The following is a 19,523-nucleotide window of genomic DNA, read 5'->3' on the forward strand; positions in this document are numbered from 1 at the left end:
AAATGTGACATGTATTGTGTAGTCAGAAATGGCAATTAAAACTGTTTACCTTGCTATCCAATGTCATCCAATAGTAGTTTAATTTATTTATTTTATTTAATAATAAAAAATAATGAATTTCAAACTGAACCAATCATATTAATATAAGTACAGTATTGATATAAATAAATTGATATAATACGTATAGAAGTATTTTATACTTCATACAATAATAGTTAACTTGGATCATCCAATAATAGTTTTCTTTATTTTATTTAATAATGAAAGAAAATTAATTTCAAACTGAAGTTTCTGAACCAATCATATTTTTATTAAAATAAGTACATATGCATATAAATGTATATAATACGTATAGAAGTTTTTTTTAACACAATGCCGTCCATGATAAACCGGTCATTTCACGATATAGATGATATTGCGATGCAATTATGAATGGTACATTTACGTTCCCTAACGCACAGCAACAACACCTGAGAGCAAGAGCAGCATGTCAGCAACATATGTACAACTGTAAAGCTGTAAAGGTACGTGAGAAGAAGATACTAGCAGCTAGTGATGTGCGGCCCAAAAGTAAACAAATTACTTAACCCAGCATCATTGTGCAAATTAAAATGTAAGTGCATTCAAATGCACTTTTGAAAGTAGCTTGACGAATCGCAGTTGATTTACTGATTAGCTGTGTCGTGTCGTCCCCTTACCTCTTCTCAGTCAAGATGTAATGTTAATGCTCGTGTGGCTTTCTGGTATCTCTTGACATTTGATGTTTAACTATGAGATAATAACCCATTGAACTTGTGACGCCGCTGTACATTTTGCACCTGACTGACTGTATTTCCGAAAATCATGGTATCCTTTTAAACCATAGTGCCGGCTTCACACGATCGGCGGGCTGCCGCACATGGCGCGGAACGGGGGGTGTGCGTAATTATCTGTTTGTTTATGAATCATGCATGGCAATGTTACTGATGTCATACGCTGGTCTGCGTAGCTCAACACGATGTCAAACACGCATCTCCAGACTATCACATGTGCTTGTAACGCTAACCAGACATCCAAAGCCGCCATATCCACAGCGAAGTACTCCCAAAAGTGCTATTCCGCCATACAATATAGTTCCTCTTTTAAATCCGCTTAGAAAAGCGCTACATTTTATTTTGTGCCACCATACTTGCTCGTATAACTACTCGTCTTAAATAGGAAAAACGTTGATATGTTTGTTCACTTCTAGGGATGTAACGATTTAACCGTGTGTCCCATTAAAAATGAAATCTGAAATCAATTCTGAATTGCAAGCCTGCGATTCTTTGTTTCATGCACAGCTAGGGGTGGGCGGTATGAGCAAAAATTCATATCAAGGTATTTTTCACTCTTCAGCCGGTATAACGGTATTACGGTATTTTGCCATATGAGATAAAACATTTGGAGTCACACACTGTAGTAAACCTTAGTTAAATTACGGACAAAATGTGTATTTTTAACCATATGTTACTAATAAGTGAGGGATTGGACATAGACATGATTTTTTATCTTTTCCCATTTTTTCCTTTAAAAGTGCCATTGTGTGGATGGGTGGACTCATCTTCTTATGCATATTGTCACTAATATGGGAAGTATGAAAATATGGAAATTAGTATGGTCATTTAGGCTATGTGCCTTATTACAATGTTTTACGCTACATCCAACATTGTGTCTGTTTGATTTATAAATATACAAAGAACAAGATTTTCTTTTTGTTGTTATTATGAACATCTGATGGGAGATGCCATCTCACTTTAAATTATTATTAATCCCTGACCGCATTAATGAATGCAGTTTATTAATACAAGTTAGTTATATTAATAAATGTATTTATTGCATTTAATTTAATTAACCAGCAGATTCACAGTGACAAAAATAACACAGTCTCACACCCATGGCGTCAATATTTGACGACACTTGACCATGCGTCAATATGTTGACGCGGAGGGTATACCTTTCGCGTCATTTTTTGACGAACTGGGGACTTCAATACTATTACGTCCGTTGCATTCTCTTTTCCTATTTTCAAACCATTCTCGCGTCGGCCCAGGGCCAGATTACGCAAAATTAAACAGTGTACGCGAAATTAAACAGTTGTCACCTGGCGTTGGGGTTAGAGTTAGGTATGCGAAATTAAACAGTTGTCACCTGGTGTTGGGGTTAGAGTTAGGTTTGGGTAGGGATGTCATTATGTAAATCTAACCCTAAACCGACACGAAAATGGCAAGAAAATAGGAAAAGAGAATGCAACGGACGCAACAGCACCGAAGTCCCCAGTTCGTCAAAAAATGACGCGAAAGGTATACCCCCCGCGCCAACACACTGACGCATGGTCAAGCGCCGCCAAACATTGACGCCATGGGGTGAGACTGGGTTGACAAAAACACTCCACTCATACGTTTTTATGCGTAAATATGCACTATGTATTGTTTAATAGCCTCTCTAATTAATAAATCTGCATTAAGAAAACCAAATTTACCATTAAAGGCTGTTTTTAATGTGTTTGGTACGTTGCTTACGTTATCCGCTAAAGCACTCTGAAGAGCTATTCATTTAACCGTAACTCCTCAACCATTTGCGCTATCAAAAAAGGAATGGTTCCTAAAAGAAGATAAATTGCACTTTTTGGCAAATTATGGTTTATTACGGTAATTTCTTGCTTTCCGTCCTCCAATCGCTTACCTGGAGAGCGCGTGCAGGGCGCAGTAGAGAGCAGATCTGAGTAAAAAGGGAGTAACACCATTAAACGACTTTGAAGCAGTGAGGTAAAAAAAGGCTCCTAAATGTATAACACTGTTGACGCGCTGCTGGTGCCTCGGGACTCGACAGCCCGACTGTTTAAGTTGATTTTCAATAAAGCAGTGTTGATTTTGTTCGCTTCTGGGTCCTCTTATGTTTCAGAACCTGGTCATGCTTGGGTAAGCCACGGGCTTGTTTCTCGCCAAACTCGCTGTATACAGATCACAGCACCTGAAATATAGTCTTTGGCAGGATTTGCGTGCACTATGATGTGCATCCTCTTAAAAAAAAAGATGATTAAAAAAATGGATAGAAGTGCGATCTGAGCTTTTCGTTTTGTGTTTCTGTGGACAGCGCCTCTCGGGAACGGAGGTATGACTCTTAAGACTTGGGTAAACTCCCGCGGGGTCTTAAAAAAATAACATTCAGAAAGTTAAATTTAAGTCCTAGGATGAAGATCTGGGCGTTTTAAGGCCTTAGATATAACTTTCTGAAGGTTAGTTTTTTTAACAACCCGCGGGAACCCTGATAAGTGCAAAAATAGAATTTAAAATATGTAACGCCGGTATCAACGGTTTTGCAAAATCCATATCATGGCGTGACACAATACCGGTAATTACTATCATACCGGTTTATCGCCCACCCCTATGCACAGCTTGTGTGTGTACTGTGGCATTTGGTAGGTAGGAAGTCCTTACCAATCTAAAATCATAATGAGTCGGAGTTGCTTATAAAGTGCATTTAAAAAAAGGAACCAGTGTTGTTTTCGTCAACGATGACGATAACGAAATGATTTCGTTGACGCACATATTTTTTATGACGCTAACACGACGATGACTAGCTAAAAATGTCTCTAAGTTGATGAAAACATGACGAGACGCTTTCGAGTTTTCGTTGACGAAACAAGACGGAACGAAAATGATTATAAGTCTGACATTCATAATGCATGTCATTTCTGCCTATTTTGCGTGAAATCTGTCTGATTTTAGCTCAAAAGTATCAGCAATGCTGCCGCTTTCTATCCTTGTTTTGGGTCAACACAGTCTCACTCACGCTCATGTGTCTACTTGTCAAACCTAAGCCCTTTTCCAATACTTTTTGTGGTGTATTTAAATAAGGCAAGGCACGCGTTTCTCAACTTTAGAAGCGAGGTCTCAGCGTAACACACAAACTCAACATGAGGGTAGGCTATATTAGGCTAAACTTTTTTATTCATAACTTTTTCTTATGACATGTGCAGAAGGCACACCAACTAAAACAACGGCAAGCCCTCAGGGACAACCTTAATGCACATTTTAATTGTATTAAATACACCACACTTTTTAACCTAAATTCATTGGTTAAAAAATACTTTTTTTTACTAAAATTGACTTAAACTTGACTAAAACCTTTTTGCGTTTTCGTCGACTAAAACTTGACTAAAACCTTTTTGCGTTTTCGTCGACACAAACTATAAATTTTACAAGTGACTAAAATGTGACTAAAACTAAAAGCATTTTCGTCCAAAAGACTAAGACTAAAACGAAAACTAAAAGGGCTGCCAAAAACAACACTGAAAGGAACACTCGTTAAACAAAATCATTCAAAATATTCTTTATTATCATGAAAATACCTGAAACTATTTGAAGAACAGTGATATAAATATTCCTGTAGACATTTCTTAATGCTGCTACTTCTGTGGCACAAAGGGAGTTTCTGCACGGGAGCGCCCCCTGGCATTCGGATAATCCTGGATTTCACCGTAATGCATTCAAATTCATTCATTGAGAAAACGTGCACTTGCACGGTTAATCGTTACACCCCTAGTCACTTCTAACTTTACCTCTGTTTGGTAACATTGAATGAATGGGACTAAGCTAAATGCTATCAAAGTGTCGTCGCGCGCCACAGCGCTTACGTGCACGCACTAAGATGATAGAGGTATGTATCAACTCTTCTTAGTTAAGGTAATAACATAGTTTAATATGGAAAAAGGATAGACTATTCCTTTAAAGTAGGCGTTGCCATCTTAGCCACACGTCACTCGCAGAAAACCCAAAATGGTTAAAGAGGCGGGACATGGGTGAAGCTGAGGTGCTGAAACCACGCCCACCTAACTCGATTCTAGTGACAGCAGTGGCCGTTCACCCCTCACTCATGTGGCCAACCCCTTAATTATGCAGAAGTTTAAAACTAATATAATTTAAACGGATGAGTTACAAAAAAATTCACCCCCTCACAGTTGTCATGAAGGGCAAAACTACCTATACAGACCAAAAACACTTTTTGTACCAGGCTGTAAACATATTATTTTTACTGTAAAGTTGGGCTTTTTTAACATGGTGGTCTATGGGAATTGACTCACTTTTGGAGCCAGCCTCAAGCAGCCAGTCGATGAATTGCCGTTTAATTCACTTCCATATTGGCTTCATCAGAGAGATCGGAAGGTTGCCCCTTGGTTTTATCTAAACTAGATGAACATCTCACATCCCAAATGTGCCGTGATTAATTTTAATGTTATTTATTTGATGTTTATGCAAACAAAAGTGCACTTACATTTAAAATCATTTTAAATGGTTAGCTAATGACTTCTTGAGTTACTGGGATCTGTATAGGAAAATCTGTGGTAGGGCTGTGCAAAAATATCGATACAGCTGACTATCGTGATCAATTTTTCCACGATAGTGTATCGATATTTCAATCTCTACTATCGATATTTTAGAAAATGCTATCAAATCCCTCTGTCTGCGTCAAACAACCTCCTTCTCCGCCGCTGCTGTAGTTGTCGCTGTCCAGTTGTCTGTCATATATGGCCATTCGGCCAATGTCTCAGAAGTTAGCAGGAATGAGAAAATGGCAGAAAATTTAAAAACACCTGCAGCTTTCAAAGCCGAGGTGTGGAAGCACTTTGGCTTTAAAAAAAGTTTAAAGTTAAGCTCTATTTTTTTTACATTTTTGATAAAAAAAAGAAAAAGTATTGCAACATGCAACGTATGGCATCGTATCATGATACATTGTATCATGACCCATGTACCGTGATACAGTGCCTTGCGAAAGTATTTAGCCCCCTTGAATTTTTCGACCTTTTGCCACATTTCAGGCTTCAAACATAAAGATATAAAACTGTAATTTTTTGTGAAGAATCAACAACAAGTGGGACACAATCATGAAGTGGAACAAAGTTTATTGGATATTTCAAACTTTTTAACAAATAAAAAACTGAAAAATTGGGCGTGCAAAATTATTCAGCCCCTTTACTTTCAGTGCAGAAAACTCTCTCCAGATGTTCTGTGAGGTTCCCTGGATGATGCAATGTTGACCTAAATGACTAATGATGATAAATAAAATCAATTTGTGTGTAATCAAGTCTCCGTATAAATGCACCTGCTCTGTGATTGTCTCAGAGGTCTGTTTAAAGCGCAGAGAGCATAATGAAGAACAAAAAACACCAGGCAGGTCCGAGATACTGTTGTGGAGAAGTTTAAAGCCGGTTTGGATACAAAGAAGATTTCCCAATCTTTAAACATCCCAAGGAGCACTGTGCAAGTGATAATATTGAAATGGAAAGAGTATCAGATCACTGCAAATCTACAAAGACCCGGACGTCCGTCTAAACTTTCAGCTCAAACAAGGAGAAGACTGATCAGAGATGCAGCCAAGAGGCCCATGATCACTCTGGATGAACTGCAGAGATCTACAGCTGAGGTGGGAGAGTCTGTCCAATGGGACAACAATCAGTCGTATACTGCACAAATCTGGCCTTTATGGAAGAGTGGCAAGAAGAAAGACATTTCTTAAAGATATCCATAAAAGTGTCACATGGGAGACACACCAAACATGTGGAAGAAGGTGCTCTGGTCAGATGAAACAAAAATTGAACTTTTTGGCAACAATTTAAAAAGTTATGTTTGGCGTAAAAGCAACACAGCTCATCACCCTGAACACACCATCCCCACTGTCAAACATGGTGGTGGCAGCATCATGGTTTGGGCCTGCTTTTCTTCAGCAGAGACAGGGAAGATGGTTAAAATTGATGGGAAAATGGATGAAGCCAAATACAGGACCATTCTGGAAGAAAACCTGATGGAGTCTGCAAAAGACCTGAGACTGGGATGGAGATTTGTCTTTCAACAAGACAATGATCCAAAACATAAAGCAAATAAACATATCCAGGTGTTAGAATGGCCAAGTCAAAGTCCAGACCTGAATCCAATCGAGAATCTGTGGAAAGAACTGAAAACTGCTGTTCACAAACGCTCTCCATCCAACCTCACTGAGCTCGAGCTGTTTTGCAAGGAGGAATGGGCAAAAATTCTCGATGTGCAAAACTGATAGAGACATACCCCAAGTGATTTACAGCTGTTATCGCAGCAAAAGATGGCGCTACAAAGTATTAACTTAAGGGGGCTGAATAATTTTGCACACCCAATTTTTCAGTTTTTTATTTGTTAAAAAAGTTTGAAATATCCAATACATTTCGTTCCACTGTATGATTGTGTCCCACTTGTTGTTGATTCTTCACAAAAAATTACAGTCTATATCTTTATGTTTGAAGTTTAAAATGTGGCAAAAGGTTGAAAAGTTCAAGCGGGCCGAATACTTTCGCAAGGCACTGTATGTATCATACTGTGAGGCTCTTGCCAATACCCAGCCCAAGTGCCATAGTGATGTAAAATCTTCATACAATTTCATCTCTTTTGTACTTTGTTTACACTTGACTCATGCTGTGTGATTGTGTCACTACTATTGCACTTTAATGATGCTTCTGCCACCTTGGATTTACACTTTGAATTAGGTAGTCTGTTATCAATGACAGCACTTTGGATGGAAAATAATATAACATGTCTTCATGTTTCACTTGTAAAATATATGGTATTTTTCACTAGGGATGCGCAGAAATGAAATTTCTTGGCCGAAACCGAAAAAGAGGAAACCAAGGCCGAAAACTAAAACCGAATCACAGATAGAAATTGTTATGCCACTTATTAGTACCATTGCATTTATTGCTATCACTGTGTACTAACTTTACTAGGAGTGTGACAGATCACAAAACTCACCGTTCGGATCACATTACAGTTTTTGAAGCACAGATCGGATCAGCAAAAAAGGGGGTGAGAAAAATCTTATAACAAATAAAGAAATTGCAAACATTTATAAAAAAGAACAAAGTTGTACATTTAAAGGTATAGCGGAAGATTTTCCAGAATTATTTAAAAGAACCGCCCCTCGATATTTTTAAAAAAATGCACACGCAATATTTTCCCTCCTCCCAAGAGGGAACGCCTGTTAAACGTGTGCACGAGACAGAGAGAGAGAGCATGCAGGAGCTCAGTTCTTCTCTTCGCTCTGTTTACAAGTTTCTGTCGGCATGTTTACCGTGTCTGTGCGGTTCGTGACTTGTGCCAGGGCTAGCATCGCTAATCATAGCTTACATCAACTTTTGCTAGCAGTGATTTTAAATGGATTTCTCCAAATAGCATGACAAAATGTATCTTTCCAGTAGAAATTTCGTGTGGGAAACCCAACCTGTCCTTTTAGCTCACGCCAGCGTGTGAAATAGTCTCCCATAAACATTCTGGTCTTGTTTCTTTCTTTATAGTCCTTTCTCTTCTTGTCATACAATACGTAGACACTTTTTCTCTTTCGACCCTCAGACATTTTGAAAAAAAAACACAGCGAGCTTCAATGAATGGTTGAAACCGTAGCACAACACACATACACGTGAAAGTGCGCATGTGCAAAAAGCGAACCTAGAGGCGAGCACGTACGACGGTTATACGTCAACATATAATCAGAATGATTGACATTTGGGATGACCAATAGTCTTGATGATCCACCCGGAAAACGAAAATCTTCCGCTATACCTTTAATAAAGTCTGAAATTTGTATTAGGTACAGAAATCAAATTAAATGAATGATAATGTTTTTATTGTATAAATTAAATATATTATTATTTTTAGAGCTGCAGAATTGATTTTCTCTTTGTCTTGGGTTGTTTCATTAACATTAATGACACAAACTTAAAGCTCACGTAACACATGCTGTTTCTGCATTTCTGATATTAATCTGGAGTACCTATAGAGTAGTATGACATCTTTTATATCTCCGAAGAGTCTTTAGTTTAATCAGATGTATAAAAGAAAGATTAGCTTTACCGAATCACGTTATACCGATACGTATAAAAAACCCCTGAAACGTCAGTTGGACCTGTAATCGAAAAAACTTTCCGAAACTTGTACGAACCCTGGCGAAGTGCATTCGGCACAGAAACACTCTGTAACACGCCCAAATGCTTTTTTGTCACATTGCCTACGTTTAGAATGAGGAAACAACTCTATAACCATGTTAGTAAGTCAGAATGCTTGAAATACCATTGAACCCCCCCATTAAGTAGTTTAATTGAGGTTACTGTCTCTTTAAGACCAAATAAGCACAGACTGGTTTCTGAATCGATACATACACTTAGGACATAAACAAATGTTTTTATTAGAAAAAGAATACCCTGGAGATTTTTTTTTACATATGTGCCCTGTCAATAAGAGGTCTACACGGGTCCAAAAATTCCTACCTGAGCCCGATCAGACCCGTAAATGTGCTACACTGAACCGACCCGGACCCGTCTATTATTTAAAACCTGGACCCGGATCCGACGCGGACCCGTCTATTATTTAAAATCTGGACCCGAACCCGTCCGGGAAGACACAGACCCGACCGGCAAATATTCTTTAGCTAAATGTTATTAATAAGTCAATAAACAAGTAGCGAAAATTTAACTTTTTGTCTTACCCATAGAAGTTAGTCTTCTTCCTCCTTGTACCTGACTGTGTGATGCACAAGCCTTATTTCCAAGAAAGTTCCGTCATGTTATTTCTCTCTTGACGATTGAAATGTTTAAAGGAACATGCCCACATTTTGGGAATTTAGCTTATTCACCGTATCCCCCAGAGTTAGATAAGTCCATACATACCTTTCTCATCTCCGTGTGTGCTGTAACTCTGTCTGATGCAGCCACCGCTAGCTTAGCTTAGCACAAAGACTGGAAGTGAATGGCTCCAGGTAGCATACTGCTCCCAATAAGTGACAAAATAACGGCAACATTTTCCTATTTATATGTTTTGATTTGTATAGTCACACCATATACAAATAACAAGGTCATATGAGACACAGCCAGTTTTGCTGCGAACAAATCACTTCACCCAAGTAGCATTGCTTTGCCTTCTGAGAATAAAGTTCCCAGTATGTATACTGCTAAAACTGGCTGTGTCTTATGACCTTGTTATTTGTACGGTGCGACTATACAAATCACAACATATAAATAGGAAAATGTTGGCATTATTTTGTCACTTTTTAGGAGCAGTATGCTAGCTGGAGCCATTCACTTCCAGTCTTTGTGCTAAGCTAGGCTAGCGGGGCTGCGTCAGACAGAGTTACAGCACGCACGGAGATGAGAAAGGTATGTATGGACTAGGGTTGTGCCGATAGACGATAGTATCGTGTATCGACGATCTTCAGACATATCGCCAATGGCAGGCTTTCATGGCGATAGTCATGACGATAGTTGGCGAATGGTTATTATTAGGGCCCGAGCACACCAGGGTGTGAGGACCCTATTGTTTTTGCTCCGTTTATTATTAGGGCCCGAGCACACTGGGGTGCGAGGACCCTATTGTTTTTGCTCGGTTTATTATTATTATTATTATTATTATTATTATTATTATTATTATTATTTATTCTTCTTCTTCTCCAAAGTGAATCGCATTTTTGAGGGGCGAAACATGCCCGAAAACTCATGAAATTTTGCACACATGTCAGAAGTGGCGAAAATTTACATGTGGTATAGGCGCCAGAAGTGGGCGTGTAGAAATGGCTCGATAGCGCCACCTGCAAAATTTCAAGAGAACAGCCCTCCCGCTACGAAAAACGTACAGATACGAAATTTAGTAAGATCATCTATCACCCCAAAACCTACAAAAAAGTCTCTTGGAGCGAAGCTCTAAACCCAACAGGAAGTCCGCCATTTTGAATTTTTGCCTTGATTTTTGTGCAAATTTGGTAATTTCCAGGCTTCATACTTTAACGAACTCCTCCTACAGATTTAATCCGATCATCGTCATATTTGGTCAATCTCATCTAAAGGCCTTTGCGATGTTAAATTGCGGAGATCTTGACTTTTCGCTGGAGGGTGTGTCCGTGGCAGCCTGACAAATTTCTGCATTTTCGCCATGAAACAGGAAGTGGCTCTAACTCAGGCATACAATGTCCAATCAGCCCCACGCTTCATACGTTCGATAAGTGTCTTGGCCTGAACACATTTCAATGCCAATATTCAACTTCACTCATAGCGCCACCTAGAGGTAGGAGGAAATGCCATGTTTTACGCTGTGATTTACTGCTCTTAGAGATTTAATCAAATCATCATCATATTTGGTCTGACTGATGTTAAGCCCTTTGCCGTGATAAATTGGGAAGATCTTGACTTTTCGTTGAAGGGCGTGTCCGTGGCAGCCTGGCAAAGTGTGATATTTCGCCATGAAACAGGAAGCTGTTGTAATTCAGACATACATAGTCCGATCTGCCCCCAACTTCACACGTTTCATAAGGGTCCCGGCCTGAACACATCAACTTGGCATAATTCAGTATCAGTCATAGCGCCACCTAGACGCAGCAGGAAATACCACCTTTTATGCTGTGACTTACTGCTCTTAGAGATTTAACCATATCAACATCATATTTCATCAGTCTAATCTCAAGACCTTGTGTGATGATAAAAAGCAACGACCTTGACTTTTCGTTAAAGGGCGTGTCTGTTGCGGCCTCGCAAAATATCGCTAAATGAATCCCATTTTTGACAGCCTAAACGAGCTCAAAAAGTCATGAAACGTTGCACACGTGTCAAAAGTGGCGAATATTTTCATTTGATATAGGCTTCAGAACTTGGGGTGTTAAAATGGCTCTATAGCGCCACCTACAAAAATTCAATAGAGCAGCCCCCCCGCTACGTTAATCGCACAGATACGAAATGCGGTAGGGTCATGTATCACCCCAAGACCTACAAAAAAGTCTCTTGTAGCGAAGCTCTAAACCCCACAGGAAGTCAGCCATTTTGAATTTTCTCTGTAATTTGAGTGCAAATTTTGCCATTTCTGGCCTTCGTATTTTAACAAACTCCTCCTATAAATTGAATCAGATAATCATCATATTTGGTGAGTGTCATCTAAAGGGCTTTGCAATTGCTAAATTGTGGAGATCTTGACATTTCAATGGAGGGTGTGTATGTGGCGGCTTGCCAAATTTCTGTGTTTCTCAATGAAACAGGAAGTTGTTCTAACTCAGGTTTAAAATGTCCAATCTGACCCACGCTTCACAAGTTTGATAATTGTCCTGTCCTGAACACATCAACATGGCAATATTCAGTAAAAGTTATAGCGCCACCTGCTGGAAGCAGGAAATGACATGTTTTACACTGTGATTTACTACTCATTGAAATGTATTCAGATCATCATCATATTTGGTCAGTCTGAACTTAGGGACTTCACAATGATAAATTGTGAAGATCTTGACATTTCGTTAAAGGGGCGTGTCCGTTGTGGCCTGTCAAAGTTTGATTTTTCGCCATGAGAAAGCTGTTGTAACTCAGACATGCAATGTCCGACCTGTCACAGACATCATACGTTTGACAAGGGTCCTGGCCTCAACACATCAATGTTACAACAATCAATTACAATCATAGCGCCACCTGCTGCATAAAGGAGTAGGGGCACTTCAAAGTTCCTTTGAATATCCACCTATGTTTATCCACGGAAATTTCAATCCCCCTGTTTTATTGCTTTACTAAGGCCATAGAGTGGCGGTGCACATGAGTGCGAGGGCCCTTCCATCACTGCTTGCAGTTTTAATTATTATTATTTTTCTTCTTCTTCTTCTTCTTCTTCTCCGAAATGGATTGCATTTTTGAGGGCCTAAACATACCCGAAAACTCATGAAAATTTGCACACGCGTCAGAAGTGGCGAAAATTTACATGTAGTATAGGCGTCAGAAGTGGGCGTGTAGAAATGGCTCGATAGCGCCACCTGCAAAATTTCAAGAGAACAGCCCCCCCACTACGAAAAATTTACAGATACGAAATTTGGTAGGATCATCTAGCACCCCAAGACCTACAAAAAAGTCTCTTGGAGCTAAGCTCTAAACCCCACAGGAAGTCGGCCATTTTGAATTTTCTGTGTCATTTTTTGACTTTTCCAAGCGTCGTACTTTAACGAACTCCTCCTAGCGATTTAATCCGATCATTATCATATTTGGTCAGTCTCATCTAAAGGCTTTTGCGATGTTAAATTGCGGAGATCTTGACTTTTCGTTGGAGGGTGTGTCCGTGGCGGCCTGACAAAGTTCAGCATTTTCGCCATGAAACAGGAAGTTGTTATAACTCAGGCATACAATGTCCAATCTGCTCCACACTTCACATGTTTGATAAGGGTCTTGACCTGAACACATTTTAATGCCAATATTCAACTTCAGTCATAGCGCCACCTAGAGGTAGCAGGAAATGCCATGTTTTATGCTGTGATTTACTGCTCTTAGAGATTTAATCAAATCATCATCATATTTGGTCAGATTGATGTTAAGCCCTTTGCCGTGATAAATTGCGAAGATCTTGACTTTTCGTTGAAGGGCGTGTCCATGGCAGCCTGGCAAAGTGTGATATTTCGCCATGAAACAGGAAGCTGTTGTAATTCAGGCATACATTGTCCGATCTGCCCTATACTTTACACTTTTGATAAGGGTCACGGCCTGAACACATCAATATAACAACAATCAGTTACAGTCACAGCGCCACCTGCTGCACACATGCGGTGTGGCACATCAAAGTTCCTTTAAATATCCACCTATATTTACCCATTTTAATTCATATCCCCCTGGTTCACTGCTTTACTAATGCCATAGGGTGGCGGTGCACATGCGTGCGAGGGCCCTTCCATCGCTGCTTGCAGCTTTAATTATTATTATTATTATTATTATCATCATAGTTTTATATTAACACTGACAATGCATGCTCTTTTCCTCACATGAGGGTAGGTGGGCTTCACTTTACACGGAGAGCTTGTAAAGAGAGAATTCCTTCTTGCACGTACCTGCACTTAATGCGCGCGTCTTGGTCTCCTTCTACCACTAAATCCAGCGCGCCGCGTCATGAGCAGCTGCGCTTCTCTCTGTCTCAAGTGCACACGCTCTCGCGTCTGTCTGAAGTCTAAACATAAACTAAAGTAGTAATCCTTATGTATTTGTTCAGTTTAATGCGTTTCATGAGAGCTGAGGCGAACTTTACTTTTTGTTTAAAATATGACCCGCTGCATATTAGCGCCTCTCTCTCACTCTCGCGTACGTGCAGAGAGCTGCGCTCTGTCCGAAGTCAGATCACTAGGTATTAATCCTGTTTATGATCTGCATTTCAATGAGTTGTAGCAACACGTACCTCGTTTTTAATATATGATTGTGTTTAAAATATGATCGCGTTCCGCTGGACCGATGCGTTTAAAAAGGCACCTCATGAGAGCACCACTGCTTGACACGTGCAACAGCACTAAATAAATGCATTGAATAGTTTGTATGTGCGCGCACGTGTGTGTGCGTGCGCAGATGCATGTTTTTCCAGTTATTTAGTAATCATGATAGGGTTTTAATGACACGCTCGCATTAATGGCATCAGTTTTAAGAAGGATGCGGTCATGACGGTGTTGCGGTCTTGTTTTTTTTTGTCCACCCATCAAGTGACTTGTTATAATGAGTAAAAATTAACTAATAAAAAAATGAGTAAACTACTGCCCCGCCCCCCGATAATATCGTGTATCGCCGATCTCACAGGCTGACGATAGGACGATCTGAAAATAGGGCATATCGCCCAACACTAGTATGGACTTATCTAACTCTGGGGGATACGGTGAATAAGCTAAATTCCCAAAATGTGGGCGTGTTCCTTTAATGCTTATTCCAGCTTTAAAAGTCCACTTTACAGTCATTTGTTGTGTATCGGGTAGGGTTGTGCCGATTGACGATAGTATCGTGTATCGACGATCTTCAGACATATCGCCAATGGCAGGCTTTCATGGCGATAGTCATGACGATAGTTGTGTTGGCGAATGGTTATTATTATTATGATTATCATCATCAGTTTTACATTAACATCCACAATGCATGCTTTTCCTCGCATGAGGGTTTGTGGGCTTCACTTACGCGGAGAGCTTGTAAAGAGAGAATTCCTTTTTGCACGTACCTGCACTTAATGCGCGCGTCTTGGAGGCTGTTTACACTTGGCATTAACATGTGTTTTCGTCGATCGGATCACAAGTGGACGACTTTAATGCCAGGTGTAAACGGTGTTCAAAACGTTTTGAGCTCGTCCACTTTCGACCACTTTCAACAACATCCCGAGGTGGTCGAAACCACTTTCGATCGGATCGCTTTGGAGTTGCGGAACGCACATGTGGTTGAATGCGTTCGAACAGTCACACGCGACCGCCTTCTCTCCGCCCATTTATCTAATCTGAGGTATTAAACACAAGTTTTACGTCTTTTTAGACTTCTGGGGTGAACATTCGATGAACAGGGCTATTTTTAGCCTTTCATTGATAAAACTAAGCGGCTGATCTCCGTAGTTTCGTTTTGAAAGCGTGTGAAAGTTGCGCGATCCTATTTCATCAATTGCGCTGAAAATTCAAAGAAAGCTCTTACATACTCATGTACAAAACACTGTTTACTTGCTAAACAAGCAGTGCACTCCGACATAATATTAGTTTGCGTCCATATAAACTCATAATTCCTCCCGCTCGGGTTTGAATGACAGCAGAGAGACTCGCCCACCGTCTCACAGACCACCCCCTCATAGTATTCAGCACAGAAGCGGTCGAAAGTGGACAAAAGAGACGGATTTAAATAACAGGTGTAAACATAATGTGTCTCTCTCGTCCACTTGTGATCCGATCGACGAAAACACATCTCAATTCCAAGTGTAAACAGCCCCTTGGACTCCATCTGAAATAAATCCAGCGCGTCATAAGCAGCTGTGCTTCTCTTTGTTTCACGTACACGCGCTCTCGCATCTGTCCGAAGTCTAAACATAAACTAAACTGTAATCCTTGTGTATTTGTTCAGTTTAATGCGTTTCATGCGAGCTTAGGCAAACTTTACTTTTTGTTTAAAATATGACCCGCTGCATATTGGCGCCTCTCTCACTCTCGTGTACGTGCAGAGAGAGCTTGCGCTGTCCGAAGTGAGATCACTAGGAATTAATCCTGTTTATGATATGCATTTCAATGAGTTGTAGCATCAGGTCCCTCGTGTTTAAAATATGATTGTGTTTAAAATATGATCGTGTTCAGCTGGACCGATGCGCTTGAAAAGGCACCTCATGAGAGCACCACTGCTTGACACGTGTTACGTTAGTCTTCTGCAGCAGCACTAAACAAATGCATTGAATTGTTTGTATGTGCGCGCACGGGTGTGTGTGTGTGTGTACCTGGTAATTATCACGTTGTGGGGACCAATTGTCCCCACAAAGATAGGAATACCAGTGTTTTTGTGACCTTGTGGGGACATTTTGATGTCCCCATGAGGAAACAAGCTTATAAATCAAACGGAATGATGTTTCTTGAAAATGTGAAGTAGTAGAAGGGTTTCTGTGATGGTTGGGGTTAGGGCATGGGGTAGGTTAGGGGAATAGAATATACAGTTTGTACGGTATAAAATGCATTACGTCTATGGAATGTCCCCACAAAACATGGAAACCTGTGTGTGTGTGTGTGTGTGTGTGTGTGTGTGTGTGTGTGTGTGTGCGCGCAGATGCATGTTTTTACAGTTATTAAGTAATCATTGTTAGGGTTTTAATGAAGCGCTCGCATTAATGGCATCAGTTTTAAGAAGGTTGCTGTCATGACGGTGTTGCTGTTGTTCTTTTTTGTCCACCCATCAAGTGACTTGTTAATGAGTAAAAAAATTAACAAATAAAAAAATGAGTAAACTACTGCCACGCCCCCCGATAATATCGTGTATCGCCGATCTCACAGGCTGACGATAGGACGATCTCAAAATAGGGCATATCGCCCAACACTAGTATCGGGTCAACTTGCTTAATAATGTTTGCCCATTTGGATTATAATAACGATTGCTCGTTCAGTGCCATGGCTAGCTTTACTTCTTTGCTATCATCTGTGTGCTCTTTGAGCAGATCGCAAAAACTTTAGATATAACAGCAAGATGGTCAATTTATAATATTATTATAAAAATGAGAGAAGTCAGTGCAAAATGCGCGGTACGGCGGAATAGGTCCCGCCTTCTTAATAAAAGAGCCAATTGTTTGTCAAAGGTAAAGCCATTGCGTCTCACTGCAGAAGCTCCTGACTGGTAGCCAGAGAAACATTACAAAAGCGCATGCACATTAGCTGCCTGGTTGGAGCAACCAAATATAAACTTTTTAACGCAATTTTAGCGTCATAGAAAAAGTGTATGCGACATTTCATCTAAGTTTTTGTTGCTGTTTTTGAAAATTTTTATTTAAATGTGAGTGTGTTTTCTCCGAGTCCGATCGACCTCGGGTATTACCCACAATGTTAAACAGACCCGGGACCCGAAGTAATAGATTGAGACCCGACCCGGACCCGGCTGATCATTTAAAATATAAATAACTGTCTCGGGTCGGGTCTTCGGGTCTCGGGTCTTCTGTGTAGACCTCTACTGTCAATTACAGAAAGATTTTACGTTGGCTTGTTTTTTGAAAAAAAGCTTGTGCAATATTGAGGGCACTTAAACGTGCGCGCACACAGAGACCGAGGGCGAATCCCAAACAGCGCAGCATAAACAGTTGCTCTACATAAAAACGTTACATTGTTTTTCATTGCTTTATTCGCAAAATGTATGTTAATTTACTACAGAATGAGACGCATTAGGGCGACTCTCTCTGTAGTTTACACATCAAGAGTTCTAATCTTTGAAGGGCATACTTTGATGATCACGTCTGGACCGGACACATTCAACCGCATGTGTCTCTGTGTGTACCAGGGCTTTGAACCAGAATTGTTTCCCTATTGGTTCTTTCCGAACAGAAACAGTATTTTAACTAGGGATGCACCGAAATGAAAATTCTTGGCCGAAACTGAAAACCGAAAAAAGGAAACCAAGGCCGAAAAACCGAAACCGAAACACCGAAATAAATTATTATGCCAGTTATGAGTACAATTGCATTTATGGCTATCACTGTGTACTAACTTTACTAGGGGTGTGTGACGAATAAAAAAAAACAGTTCGTATCGACAGTTCGTATCACATTACAGTTTTTGAGGCATAGATCAGATTATTTTTCGGATCAGCAAAAAGGTGGGAAAAATCTAATAAACAATAAAGAAATTGCAAACATTTATAAAAAAGAACAAAGTTGTACATTAATAAGGTCTGAAATTAGCATTTTAACACAACTGAATGCTATTTTCACATATTATCTGTTCTGTTGTCAGACATATAGTGGTGTTTTCCCAGACAGGGATTAGACTAGTCCTAGACTAAAATAAATATAAGAGCTGTCCAAACTGAAAACATCTTGCACTGACATATCTTTAAATACATCAGTGCCTTTAGTTTGTCCTCAAAATGCACACAAGGCATGTTTGTTTAAACTAATTATATTTCCTAATTAAACTAAGGCTGGCTTAAGCTAATCTCTGTCCAGGAAACCACCCCAAAGACTATTAAAATAGTGACTAAACATGACCAAATAACCTTGTGTTTAATCCAACCAGCTGTTACTTTAACTACTAAGTTACTAAAATCTTGATTTATAAACGAGACATCGCAGACAATTCGGTGCAAATTACAAAATTGCTAGAGATGTTCCGATACCATTTTTCTCTTCTCGATACCGATTCCGATACCTGGGCTCAGGGTATCGGCCGATACCGAGTACCGATCCGATACCTGGGTGTATATCTGTAAAATATACAGCTATACATACTACTAGTCCTGTATGAATGGATATAACGGTTTTATGGTGTGCTTCAGACTTATTCCTGTATAAAACATGAACAAATACATACAGTGAACTAGGGTAGCCTATTTTTATTTTCTGAAAGACATTTGACAGTAATATTTATTTTTCCTAAGAGAAAACGAGCCACAAATCTAACACTGTACACTGAAAGGGTATTTTAGTTTTAGAATAATTTGAAAAATCTGTGGAATTCTGTGGGATGATTTTAAATGTTTTTAGAAGAAATTAGAGAATTTAAGCTATTAAATATTACAAAATTGCATCTAAAATAATTACTTTTTAAAGGCTTACAATTAAAATGAATACACCAAACCAATGAGTCCTCTGAATTAAACTGGCCCAACATGAACCAGATAATGTGCATGTCAAGATAGAATTATAGTTTGTAGCCTATATAAAATGACATATATTATTGTTAATATATATTATAGCAGAATAAAAAAGCTTGTGTAAACGTTCTCATTATGAATTAAGCACGTAGATAATTTCATCATTTTTACAACGCAATGTAAACTTTATATTAAACATAACAAGAGCTTTTGTCTTGTAAACGGATTTGAAATTATGGATGTGCTGTGCTGACTGTCGCGTCACATAGACGACAGAGACAAGTAAGATCTGCGGTAAAACTCAGTGGTAAGTTTTATTTCATCTCAACTATCAAACGGTTCATGCTCTTATCATTAAAAACAATCACAGCAAACAGCACACGCAGGGTTTATGTACTTATCAATCAGGGTCCGAAATTAACTTTTT

General features: G+C 39.5%; 1 protein-coding gene and 1 long non-coding RNA gene across 4 annotated transcripts in view; both read left to right on the forward strand.

The window, feature by feature from the left end:
- The window catches only part of micall1a (MICAL-like 1a), a 118,899-nt gene that overhangs the window by 3,993 nt on the left and 95,383 nt on the right, over window positions 1-19,523 (forward strand). The gene's annotated exons all lie outside the window — the stretch shown is intronic.
- On the forward strand, window positions 312-6,323 carry LOC141365904 (uncharacterized). Its single transcript, XR_012370842.1, has 2 exons — window positions 312-2,141; window positions 2,189-6,323. It is a non-coding gene; the product is annotated as an uncharacterized lncRNA (long non-coding RNA).

This window comes from Misgurnus anguillicaudatus, chromosome 8 (assembly GCF_027580225.2).
Source record: "Misgurnus anguillicaudatus chromosome 8, ASM2758022v2, whole genome shotgun sequence".
Classification (NCBI taxonomy): domain Eukaryota; kingdom Metazoa; phylum Chordata; class Actinopteri; order Cypriniformes; family Cobitidae; genus Misgurnus; species Misgurnus anguillicaudatus.